At 37.4% G+C, this 13069-nt stretch overlaps 1 long non-coding RNA gene across 3 annotated transcripts in view; it reads right to left on the reverse strand.

The window, feature by feature from the left end:
* Positions 1-478: 478 nt before the first annotated feature.
* LOC118689144 (uncharacterized) overlaps positions 479-13069 on the reverse strand; it is a 73285-nt gene continuing 60694 nt past the window's right edge. For all 3 annotated transcript variants that reach the window (XR_008508228.1, XR_008508227.1, XR_004980563.1), the window contains 4 exons: positions 10395-10608; positions 7864-8002; positions 6452-6528; positions 479-1680 (listed from right to left, as the gene is read on the reverse strand). This is a non-coding gene — a long non-coding RNA (uncharacterized LOC118689144). The remainder of the gene's footprint in view (positions 1681-6451; positions 6529-7863; positions 8003-10394; positions 10609-13069) is intronic.

Raw genomic sequence — 13069 nt, forward strand, 5'->3', positions numbered from 1 at the left:
GAGATGAGAACAGAATTTCCTCAAAGAAAAATGAAAAACTTTATTGTGGATTAACCTTGTCCCTAATTGCTATTACCTGGAATATTTCATGTTGTCCTGTGGTCTGATTCTCAAGAAGCTAATGGTTCCCAACTAATTCAAAACATTCCCATTTTCCAGCTAAACAGATTTCTTCATTTAGTCCAAACCAACTGCTCTGCCTCTGTGGGATCATCTTTTCCAGACACTGGGTTATTCTGGTATACAATAATACCAAATACATCTGTGTCAGGTTCATCTTTACAGCACATGGATCTGTGCTATGATTGTTTCTTTTTAGATTACTCCTAGGCAAAGCACTGAGTAAATAAACAAGGGCTTCCTGTCTCTTCACCTTACTTATTTGCAATATGAGGGTTACTTATGCACAAAAAAACAAACAAACAAACAAAAACCAAAAAAGCTGGGAAAAGAGAAAGAAGGGCGCACACTTTCAGGATTCCTCTTTGCAAGAAGATTCTTCTTTTATTTGCATTGCCACAGCTGCTCACTGTGGTGAAAACAAACTTTGAGACACCTTTTCCAACCTGCCTGAATAACAGTCTCAGATGTTATGGTGCTGCCACTTTTTGGTTTTGAACTTTTGGCCTTATGTTGAGCAAGTCTTTCCTTATGTTTAGGTACACAGTAGGTCCTTCTGACATCTGTACTGCCTCCTGGCTGGGATATTTTCAGAGGTTTGTAGGATAACAGCTGGTTTTCTTACATGCTGCTGTTCTCCATTGGAGGTAGTCCAGCTTGCAGACTGTCACTCCTTGGGGATCTTTGGCCTTAGCTGGAAGGTGTGTACTTGCTGTCCATGTCTCATATAAACCATTCAGTTGTGTGCTCAGCTACAATACCACAAATTACTGGAACTTCACTTTGATATTTCAGACATTTCCATTAAAAATTTCAGATACTGCCTTAGAATGATTTTGGTCTTCTTCTCTTTATCCAGAGCAGTGGCTGTGCTTAGCAACTGCACAAGGGAAGAGACTGCTCTGCAGGTAGCATTGATGACACCTTTCTGCTCATCCATCTGTACTCAAACTGAGCAAGCGTTTCCACAGGTATGATTAGATGCTTTACACAACTGAAGTAAATATTTTTACTGTCCTCATTTTTCTTGGCTAATTTCTCCTTGAATTTTTATACAATTTTTGCTGTTGTGTTTTGGACTATCAATTTAAGACATTGAGAAAAATAGACTAATAAGTTTCAATGATTCACTCTGGATGTAGTTATTCTTTTTTTTTCTTCAGAACAACTCTGTTAATTTTGTGGGTTTGTTTAATATAGTCTATCAAAAAGTTGAAATGCTTGTAATAGACACACCAAACTTAGTACGTCTTTTGAAATCTTTACTTTGACTACTTACTCATAATTTTTTTTGTTCTAACATAGCTGCTTGAAATCTTGTTTCTGGTAAGATGTAGTTTAATTTATACATGACATTTTGAAGTGCGTGACTTTCTGTGAAACTACATGGAAAAAAGAATATGGTCCATGGTTTTCTTCTATGGCTTCTCTTCATCTTCACTTGCACCTCTCTGCGGTTTTATGATCATGTAAGATGTTGTGATGGTGCACAAGTCAGAGCCTTGTCCCAAATGCTCTCTAGGATTTTGTAAAGTTCTACAAGTCTTGCCATTCCACCACCTACAAAGATGAAATTTGATTAAAGTTGCAACTTCCAGTGACAATGAGAAACTCTTTTTTTGGTTTAATTTAAGAATAAATAATCCTGTATTGACACCAGTGGTCTCCACCTGTACCTACAAAATTGGTCAAACTGGTCAGACCAATGGTCCATTTCCCATGTCCAACAGTGCACAACAGCAGACACATAGAGAACAACATAGGAGCAGGGAAACACCTGTGATACTTCCCAGCTCCCAGCACTGGGAATTACTAAGGCATGGATGGCAGCTTTGGATTTAATAAACCTTGATGGAATTTTCTTCCAAGAATAGGAAGCAATCTAAGAATTTCATACTGGTAACATTTTATGGCAAAAATTCTACAACTTAACTATGTCTGCATTGACATCTCTGAGATGCCTGGCCACAATTCACATAATTTCACATAATTTTTGACACCATGTGTGTTCAAATACTTGTGTGAATTTTCTGCATTTTTAAATTTGTATTTCATGTACTTTTTTATCTGATAAAACACCATTTTCAGAAAGAAGTGTTGAAAATAGCTAAATTGCTGGACTTTTCTCCAGACTCACCATAAACTGTAAATAAATTTTCTTGTGGAATCAAAGGTCATGGAGTTTATTTTGTTTTATTTTTGCAAGGATTGATTCATGTTTTGACTTCCATATTTTTCTAGGGGATTTACTAGAAGATTGTGAGCTTCATAGTGTGTTCTCTTTCTCTCCAGACTTTTGAAGACATTGTCACCTACAGAGTGGTTTGCATAGGCAGAGCAGTCTTGAATGTGCATCAATATCATAGATACTACATGACTATTCCTTTCTGAACCAAAAGATCCTTTCTGATCTTTCTCCAAGGTACAATGCCTTTCTGTAATTCTAATATGAAGTCTCAGTATTGGTTTGCAAACAGAATAAACTTTTTGATCATTTTTATTTTCTTTGTGTTTAACATTTTGTTCACGCACTGAATATAACAGATGCTGTCCATCCTGCCATTCTCATGGATGTGGACAATATTTCTGCTGAGCAAAGGGGCAGACATTTCCTATAGTTTTTGCTCTGGGATGCCACTCATTCAGTCCCATTGTCAGCTGTAAAAATGAGTATTATTTCTTCCATAAACTGTATCCAGGAACATATTAGTTATAAAAACTGTAGAACCAAGGTATTTAGGCTTGCTTCATCATTTTCCTTTTCCTTATTCTGTTTTGTAACCAAACAGCATAATTGTTGCTAAAACTCTCTCCTTGTAGGTGTTCTCCAACTGTGTTACTCCCACTGCTTCACTGCTTGCCTATGTGATGTACTCAAACATAATGTCTGGTGTAATTATCTTCCTCAGGCATGGGAGTTTCTTTTCCCTTGCATGGTGCAATCCACTACTGTTGTAAATGTGCATCGATGGATTTCTGTCACTCTTTTCAAGAGAAGTACTATACAAAAAGGGGCATTCCTCTCCTCACTATGAATTCCTTTTTGGTGAAAGTATGTATTTTATCACAGCCTGACATTTGCATGCTGGTGCTTCTAAATAATGTCATATCAATTTAGATATCTGGATAAGTCAAATAATTTGAGTATCCTATTGAATTATTTTTCTAATACTTGTAATTTTCTTTCAATTACTTTTGATTTGGATCCTGTATAGTACAAATCTTATGTATTTCCATATTTTAAAATATATGGAGTTTGTTTCAATCTAGTGAGTAAACCCATTCTTAGCTATTTTACCAGGACATTTTTCTAAACTCTCTATTTTTTTTTTTTTTAAGTAGGAAATATTTCACCTTTTATTTTTCAAGGCAAACAATCTCAAATAGGTTAAACAGCCTATCTGGATTTTCTCCCTCTTCTTTACTGAACTTACTTCCAGCAACCCATGCACTGTAGATACTGCTGCCATTTTGCATGGTACATAATAGCAAATGAATAGCTATTTAGATTTTCAGATTGCTTATTAAGAAGATATGATAAAGATATAATCTCATTTAATTCTTTCTGTCCTTAGTCCTATCTTCTGATTAGTTTCAGTAAGCCACGCTTTATTTCTAACACCATGACTTTTTTTTTCTTTTGTATAATGCTCCCATAAATGTGGAATAAATAGAGAAGGGCATGCTAAAAAAATTTTAGTATGACAAATTTGAAGTACACTTTCCATCTCGCCAGCTCAGCTGAATTCATCAAAATGGGCAGAGGATAAGCAAGATTGCTCCAAGAAGAAGATTCCTTATGTCAGCCTTTGGAATCTCTTACCAGAGATATCACTGGCTATGGAAAAGCTGCATTAACACTGTCCTGGATTTGTCATTTCTTCCAGTGGTTTCACACAGGAGACCAGATATCTCCATATGTAACAGAGTAGATGGTGTGGAAAAATACTTTCTGGAACTCAGTCCAGAAGAATAGATGGTTCAAGACCACTGTATTCCTCTTAAACGACCTTTTTAATATATGTGTATGAGTATAAATATACATTCATGTGTATATATACACACATACATATGTATTGCTTACTTGTATATACATACCCAGAGACAGCATTGGTGAACTTCTACAAAATTTCATCAGCCAAAGCTAGTGGATATTATTTCACAGATGGCTGGAAGAACCAAGAATTCTCTTTGTGCTAGGATTTCCGTCACTTCCCAAAGGAGCTATACAGTATAATCAGTTTGATATACACGTGCAGTCATTTAGATTCACACATTTTATGCAACTTTGACTCACACTTCCTTTCTCCTATTCTCCATTTTGACAATTAATGTGTTTTGTTACTGAAGCAGCAAAAACATGCAGGATCATTTTTCTCCTATGACACTCAGTTCACCAGCAGTTTCAGAGATGTTGTCCTCTGACAACACATAAAACAAGGATAAGCTTTATTTAGGCATTTTGGAGTCAGTTTTTGCTTTTTATTTTCTAATTCTCCATTTCTATTTAGACCTTTAAGTAAAAATAGCTGCAAGATAGAAATGTCACTACTTCAATGTCTATTTCAGGACTGGATTTCTTCAGTCACTGCTACAAAATCTGTTCCATATAACTTTCTCTTCCGGCTAGCCAGGAGTTTTCAGAAACTCATTACTTTCCATCATCCCTTAGGCACAAGGTTTTTCACCTAACACTTAGTTTCATTCTCAAATCAGTGACATTGAAACTGCTGAGACTCAGATATATGCTTTGTATCTTTCTTTTCAAGAAAGGTGGCCACATGAAGACCTGATTAATGACATCTTGCATCTTGTATGTCCACAAATTATACGGAGTGTGACCTGATATCCTCATAAAGTTACATCTCTTGGTCATCTACCAGAATGCATGATGTGTGACTGGGACCTGAACATCAACTTGTTTGGCTTCAGGACTTCTAGACACATAAATGTCTAGATCGCACCTTTTGATTTCTGCTGCAGAAATTGCAGGAAACCAGTTTTAACTAGGTTTATAACAGTTCAAAATTATCTAAAGAGCGGAAGAAGTGTTAACTAATGAAAGACTGGCCCACTGCTGAAGGCAAGTAGCACTACATGTCAAGACTGAGTAGAGGATAGGTGTTAAAAGAGTTCAGTTCCCTGATGTGGATAGGTCTGATCTTCTACAGGTGTGATGATTTCAGTCTCTGTAGGGTGCCCATTCTATTAATCACTACTGAAGATCAATGGACACATCAGTTTTAGGCCAAAACCAGCATATGCAGTAGCATACTGAACAAAATAGCATATGAGGAGGGCAGAAGGGAAATAGAAAGGGATATTCATACCATTGAATGCTTAACTTAGGACCCAATTTTTCTAATCCTCAGTGCAAAAGACAGATTACTCTGGACAAAAATCTCTTAAGAGAGAAGAGCCTTATGGTGCTACAGAGAATGTGGCAAATGACTCTAAACTCCCATTGTACTATCTGCCCCTAATTCCATGGTGGGGACCACAAGAAGGAATAGCCCACACTCAGTTTCAGATATTCAGCAGCACAGCTGAAAAAATAACTAAAAAGAATCAAGCACACATATAGCATTAAGAAAAAGGAGACTCCAAGGCCCCTTCCTTAATCTCTTACTATAAATCCAGTTGCATATATTTTATTTGGCAGCAAGGTATTTCAACATATAACATTTTTCAAGCAAGCCAGTTCTGATTTTGAAACCTGAAAGTTTTCAAGGATGCTGGTATCTTCACCTTAATTCTTTACTTCTGATTCATTTCTATGATAGTGTGTGTGTTTTATTTATTTTCCTTATTTTTGATGCTTCTGTAAGTGAAACACTCATCTTCTTATTAAGAGTTACAAAATCTGTTAAGCACTTTCTGATATGAAATCAATGATTAACAAAACCTTTGCACACTGGTGATGCCTTTAATAATTATTTCACACGTCTGGACCCAGGTGTCATGATAATTGCAACCAATAATGGCTCTAATACCTTTTGAATTGATTACCATGGATTTGTTCATACTTGCCAAGACAGAAATAAGTCAAAGACTGCTGCAGTTATTTTGATTTGTACCTGAAAGGTTTTCAGCCTTTAGAAAGACTCTTAGAAGCAAATCTAATTGTATGCATTTTTGCCCAGACTTTCTAAAATAGACATGAGTACTGCATAGCACACACAATATTTTTTTAAAAATAGATCGAAAAAATGAATACAATTTTACATAATGAATGGTAAAAGCAAGAGTAAGCTGTGAACAGCAGCACCACTTAGGCTTAAAGCAAGATAAAATTCAGACATAGAAATTAATTATCAAAAGTAATGATTACCTTTCCTTCCTTTGATCCAAGTTGCATAGTATTTTTCCTTGGAAGTAAGCATGCTGGGTGCTGTGCAGTGAAGGAGGCTGAAAGGAGTATCAAATTTCAGTACTGTCTTATTTGCTAGTGCAGAAGAAGCAGGGGACCTTTTGCTACATAAGTGATTTCAATCATTTGTTCCTCTACAATGTTTTTTGAAGGTTAGCAGTATTCAAATAATATTTCAAGTTTTAATAGTACACAAAGCTCTTATGATTATGATACCCTCAGATCAGCTAATATGGTAATAAGTGGATGACTTACCAAGCGATGAAAAAGTATGTGCACCATGCACCTTAGAAGACGTGGGCTACAACATCCAACTGTAATATTTCTATTCCAAAAATTACAACAGTCACATTCTGGTTTCAATAATAAAAATGCCTAACATGTTTATCAGGACTTCCCAACTTAATTTTAAACACATAATGAAACAGCAGAAAAATATGTCTATAACATTAATTCATCAATGTAATGGGGAAACTGAGTCATTGAAGCCTCCTTTTATCTCATCTAAATTTAAAAACCACTTTAGGGTGTCTAACTTCAGGTTTACAACTGTCCAGGGTCCCTACACAGTCAATTTAGAGAAAGAGAGAGAGATTGGAATAACCAAGAGCAATGCTGCCATGAAGGAACGTGACATTTAGCTTCTCAGCAACCCCTGAGGAGGAACTGTTAGGTGTTACCTAATACTAGATAGATATTGTTTACATTTTGACCCAAAGCTTCAAATTTACTGTTGCATACAGGGAAGCAGTGGCCTGTGCCACTTCTAATTTGCTACCCAAGCCCACAGTTCAGCATGCCTAATGATAGTCCTTAGTAAAAAGTATTAGAAAAAGCTGACTTAAGAGCCACTAGGAAAATTAAAATCTCAGGACTCATTCCCAGTTGCTATTAGAGTAATTAATAGATTACTGAAATAAACAAAGTTCAAGTATTATAATTATAACTGTAATACTCTCAGGGTATTTGCACAGTACAAAGGCACAGGCCTCATGATTCATTCAGTTTCTTCAGCTTTTAGAGAACCACAGAGAAGATGCCACCAGAACAAACAATTAGCAGACAGATACTTCATCCTTTGCCATGACTGTAAGGTGATGATCATGTGCAAAGGCTGTCCTAGAAGAGTTATGTTTCTGGGTATTGATACAGGTTTATCTGGTGGCCTATCGAGTGACATTTGACGTTATGCTCTGCTGGGTCAGAAGAGCATTATGGAGGTGTGGGTCTCACACAGATCCTGTGCACCATCTGCCCGCCCCAGGAGAATGTCTTTGAGTATCTCAAAACAACAATAAATACCTATATTCAGGCAAAAAACTGTGCATCACTTACTGCAAGGCAACAGAATCACAGAACAAACACATAGCTACCTTATGAGAACAGAAGTAGCAGAATCTGATCCAGACATATTTTGCTATTTGCACCCCATGGGATAAATTTGTGCCAAGTATGTTTAAAATGCTGTCTATGGACTCTCTTCCCTTCTCTTGAATTAGAGTGATTGTTTATCTGAAAGGAGAAACAGGATAGATATGATCTAATTTACATTTAAAATATACCAGGATTTGTGGTTAAGGGTGTAAAACAATACACATTAAAGGAAATGTCAAAGCCATTCATAAAGTAAGATCTCTTTATAGGTTGCAATATAAGCAGAGATTGTATCAAGTTGTTATTTTTTCTACATTATGTTTATTGCAAATTTTATAAATTCTCATTTCATATTAATATTCAGTATTTGTACAGTATGTGGACACTATGTAAACATGAATGTTCACATTGTCATGTTGTTATGACAATTTGGTTCATTTTTTATAACTTCCATAAATTATCTATGAAACTGCAAACTAGCTTTATCACTGGCATCATCATTTTCAGAAGCATATTAAATATTTTGTGAAAAGTGTATCAACATAAAGGAACAAAGGGAATAGCTCATCATATTTGATTATTTTATGATATATTTATATAAATACTTAGTATGGTATGTTTGATGACTGCAATCAGGCACCTGGGACAAGATCAGAAGAAAAAGCTTTACAAGAGTGTCGGTTCGATAATGAATTTAAATCACTGAGAATTTGCAAGTGAAAACAATAAGATTATTATATATGTGTAATTTCTAGCTTTGGTGTAAGTGCTCTGGGACTGGCACCAGCATGCTTTGAACTGCTGCAGTGACCTGTTAGACCTTTTGCTCCTGCAGATTCATTTTAGTGGTCTAATGTCTCTGGATAGATTTACCCCATGAGTCAAGGGTTGAGAAAATTCATTCATGTTCATGCTTGTAAGCCCCTGGGACCAAGTACGTGTAAAGAAGAGCCTATGACGTTGCATTAGATTTTAACAGCAGGGGCATCATCACCTTCCTGGCATTTTCTCTTCAAAGACAGACAAATATACAGAATTTCATCTGACTTGAAAAGCTTAAAAATGATACAGACAGGCCCCACACCAGAGTTTGTCCATAAAAGTGTGAGTGGCAATCTCTCCCCTCTGAAAGAAGTTTCAAAGTAACCAAGCATGCCTGCTGCTTCCCAGCAAGTTGGAAAGCATGAAGCCATAGGAATAACCTGTCCAACCAGTAGAATAAGATTTTGTTGTTATAAGACACCGTTTGGCATGGGTACTTACCCACTCAAAATCGTGTTTCATTTTAGAATTTATGTTTTGTTAATTAAATTAATTAATTTGTTTTACTATGGAATGCTATAGATAGGTTCTATTGGCTTAGAAAATGAAAATACTTCCTGGCTAATTGGCCAGAACCAGTTCATACTGCCTAATTATTAGCTGATGAGACAACAACCATCTTCTTTTTTAAATATCTCACACCATTTTGAGAAGTTTTAATGCAGTTGCACACATACATATTCTTTGGCACATAATAGACAAGCAAGTAAAGTCTAACATAATTTTCAACTTTTTTGTCAATAGTAGTATAACAGAGTTCCTGCCCCAAGCATTATGCAGAGAAAGAGATGCCAATAAATCTCTTTTGTTTCTGCAGGATAAATGAATGAAGCTCTGAGGGGTTTTGGCAAGTTAGCATGGTTTTCTACATATCAGTTATTTTCATTGTAAAGGAAGCTCAAACGTCACTGCAAATTATTAAACACCAAATTAATCTGAAATCAGCAGGAAATTACACAGAATGTCACTGAAGGAAAGGTGAGGCTGTGACTTAATTTATATTATTGACATATGTTAGTTCCAGCTGGGCCTAAACAAAACCTTTCAGGATAAACAAATCTGCATTTGCTTTGCTGGAAAACTTCTGTCTAGCTTTACTGCCAATCTACACTTTTCCACTGCCCTGTTCCTAGACCAAAATATTTGACAATATGTGAGGTTCAGACATCACTTCAAACCTCTGAAAGATTATGTAGATTTACTTGCGGGCTTTTCCTTATTCCACTTTGATGAGAGATTCCAATTTGTCAGCACCAAAACACACTGATGTGTTTTGAAGGTACAGGTCTGGGACATGTGGAAGCACCATACTAATGCACACTCATTTCACATGACTGAAATGCCCTGTGAAAATGTAACCAGAGATTAGTCACCACTGCTGCCCAGGCTGCTAGGAAGTGTTTTGTCATGGTGACAAGGAAAGCACCACCAAGCAGACCTTGTGGATACAAATTCACAATGGCAATATGGGACCATCAGTATTTTTAAAAGTAATTTCTTAAGGGATGTCACCCCATGTTCAGACATGGAGTTAGAAAACATTGTACTAGGAAATGAATTATGCAAATGGTTTGAGTTATGACAAGCAAAGTAGAGTCTTATGGCTCTTAGGTGATAATATGGTAAAAACCATCACACTGAAGAAATACTAGCATGCTAAAGCAGAATACAGCAATCTTTATAGCCATCTATGGAAACAGATAATCACCTTTTAAAAAACTATGGCCAAGGAAGGTTCTTGTGGAAATCTTTACTGGTCTGTTGTATTGGGTTCACATGGTCAGGTTTTTGTAGCAGAAAGGCTACAGAGGTAGCTTCTGTGAGAAGCTGTTAGAAGCTTCCTCCATGCTCATCAGAGCCAATGCCAGGCAGCTCCAGGATGGATATTCCATCAATGGTGGTAATCCCTCTGTGATAACACACTTAAAAAGGTAAAAAAAAAGTTATTGCACAGATGCAATTGCAACCTGAAAAGAGACAAATATGAATATGTCAGAGGACAATATGTCAACGGACAACAAGGTCAGTGCAGAAGGAGGGGAAGGAAGTGTTCCAGGCTCTGGAAATTTCCCTGCACACTGAGGGGAAGTCCACAGTGAGCAGCTGTACCCCTGCAGGCCATGGAGGACCACCAGGATGCAGAAGTCCAGCTTCAGTCCATGGGGAAGACCCACACTGAAGCAGGTGGATGCCTGAGAGGAAGCTGTGAATCCATGGGAAGCCCTTGCTGGGACCTGTAGACCCATGAAGGGAGGAACCCATGCTGGAGCAGTTTTCCTAGTAGGACTCGTGACTCTGTGGGGAACCCCTGCTGGAGCAGGCTGTTCCTGAAGGACACCTGTTGAAAAGTGACCCACATTGTAGCATTTTGTGGAGAACTCTTTCCTGTGAGATGGACTTGCTTTGTAGAAGCCCATGGGGGACTGTCTCCCATTGGAGGGACCCCACAGTGCAGCAGTAGAAGAACTCTCTGAGTAGCAGCAAGGACAACATGTGATGACCTGTCTGTAATCCCCGCTTCCCATCTCCCCACACTGCTGAGGGGGAGGAAGTACAGCTTGAAAAGGTGAGAGGGGTGGGGGAAGGTATTTTAAGTTTTTTTTTTACTTTTCATTACCCTGCTCTGATTTTGTTAGCAATAAAACCATTTAAATCCCCCAGTTGAGTCTGTTTTGCCTGTGAGAGTATTCTGTGTGTGATCCCTGCTCCTTATCTCAACTCAGTATCTCAACCTTTCTTATACTTTCTCTCCCCATTCCCCTTGTGGAGGGGAGTGGTGGAGCATCTTTGATGAGTGCCTGGCATCCAGCCAGGGTCAACCCTCTATGCTACGTATGCTACACGAATTGAAATTATCTATGACAGAAAAGATTTACTTAATGTGAATAACTAGGTATATAGAGGTTAACCTTTAAACCTCAAGAAATTCAACAATGCACCTGAGTTGGAGCAATCACCAATATCAAAACAGGTTGAAAGATGAATAGATTTTGAGCATCCCTGTAAAGAAGGAGTTTGAGATACTGGCAGATGAAAAACTACAGCCAGCAATGTGGACTTACAACCAGGAAAGCCAACTGTATCTTGGGCTGCATCTAAAGTGTGACTGAAAGGGCAAAGGAGATGATTCTCTACCTCTACTCTGCCCTCGTGAGACCCCACCTGAAGTTCTGTGTCCAGCTGCGGGATCCTCAGCACAAGGAAGACATGGTTGGAGCAGGTTTCTTTGAAAACCATGAAGGTTTGATGTTTCTACATTAAATTTCTTTCCAATTTTTTAGGCTTTAAAGTGTTTGGTCTAAAGTTAAACACACATCATGCTGAAGACAAGTGCGTAAGTCAAGGGAAGAACTTGATAGTTTTGAACAGCTCTAATCAATGTTTCTACTGTTGGTTACCTTCTTTTTTTTCTTTTGAGGAATGTAATTTGATGTCATGTTAAAATTAGTCTCCTAGCTCAATGCTCACCTATATTTGCCCATGCTTTATCGTGTTACTAGTTCTACCACACACCCCAAATAAGTAATTTTCTTATAAGTTCTTTTAATAATGGAGGAATAAGTTTTTGTTTGTACTGGGCAGGGAGCATAGGGAATGTGTTGGTTTTTATTAATGAGCAACACCAGAATTCCTTTACAAACTCCAGAGAATTTTTAGAGTGTTATTAGAAACTCATTCACAACCACATATGAATCACTATGGTTTCCCTGAGCAAGAATGCTTTACTCTGAGTAGGGTATTACACATAATAACCGTGCCACTAGCAAACATCACCCTGTTATGTTTTGCTCTCTATCCACATCTGCTTGCCAGACTGTTCAGTAGCTGTTTCTCTCCCTGCCTCGGCTCAGATATTCTTCTAAGAATCTTAGGGAACTTAGCCAACCAAAAATTTACATTCCCTCTTGCTAATGCCCAGAATGTTAACCCTTTTAATCTGCTTTCAGAAATCAGGTGAAATCAATGGATGGACCCTTATTTGACATCCTTTCCTCAAAAATTTCTGAAAAAAATTAGATATTTCCTAATTTTCTAATTCCAAAATCCTAGAAAATTCTGGGAAGAATCCTCATGAGCTCAAACAAAACATCCTTCTCTATCCAAGAGGAAACAGAAATGACAGAAAAAATAAGAAGCACAAATATGCAGACTATCCCATGTTCATCCACCTATACAGGGTATCAAGTTAGAAACGGCCCTTAGCCCTTGTTACAGATGAAAATAGAGGAAAAGGCATTCTTCTGAATGTGAAGAAGGTGATTCAGTCCTCAGTCAGGCTGCTTGATTGTTAACAGTCTTTTAGCGTCTCTACTGCTTTGGGGGCCAAAATAACCCAAAAGACAAAATCAAAAAGCAAAACAAACAAAAAACTCCCAAACAAAC

The sequence above is a fragment of the Molothrus ater genome, chromosome 2 (assembly GCF_012460135.2).
Source record: "Molothrus ater isolate BHLD 08-10-18 breed brown headed cowbird chromosome 2, BPBGC_Mater_1.1, whole genome shotgun sequence".
In the NCBI taxonomy this organism is placed as follows: domain Eukaryota; kingdom Metazoa; phylum Chordata; class Aves; order Passeriformes; family Icteridae; genus Molothrus; species Molothrus ater.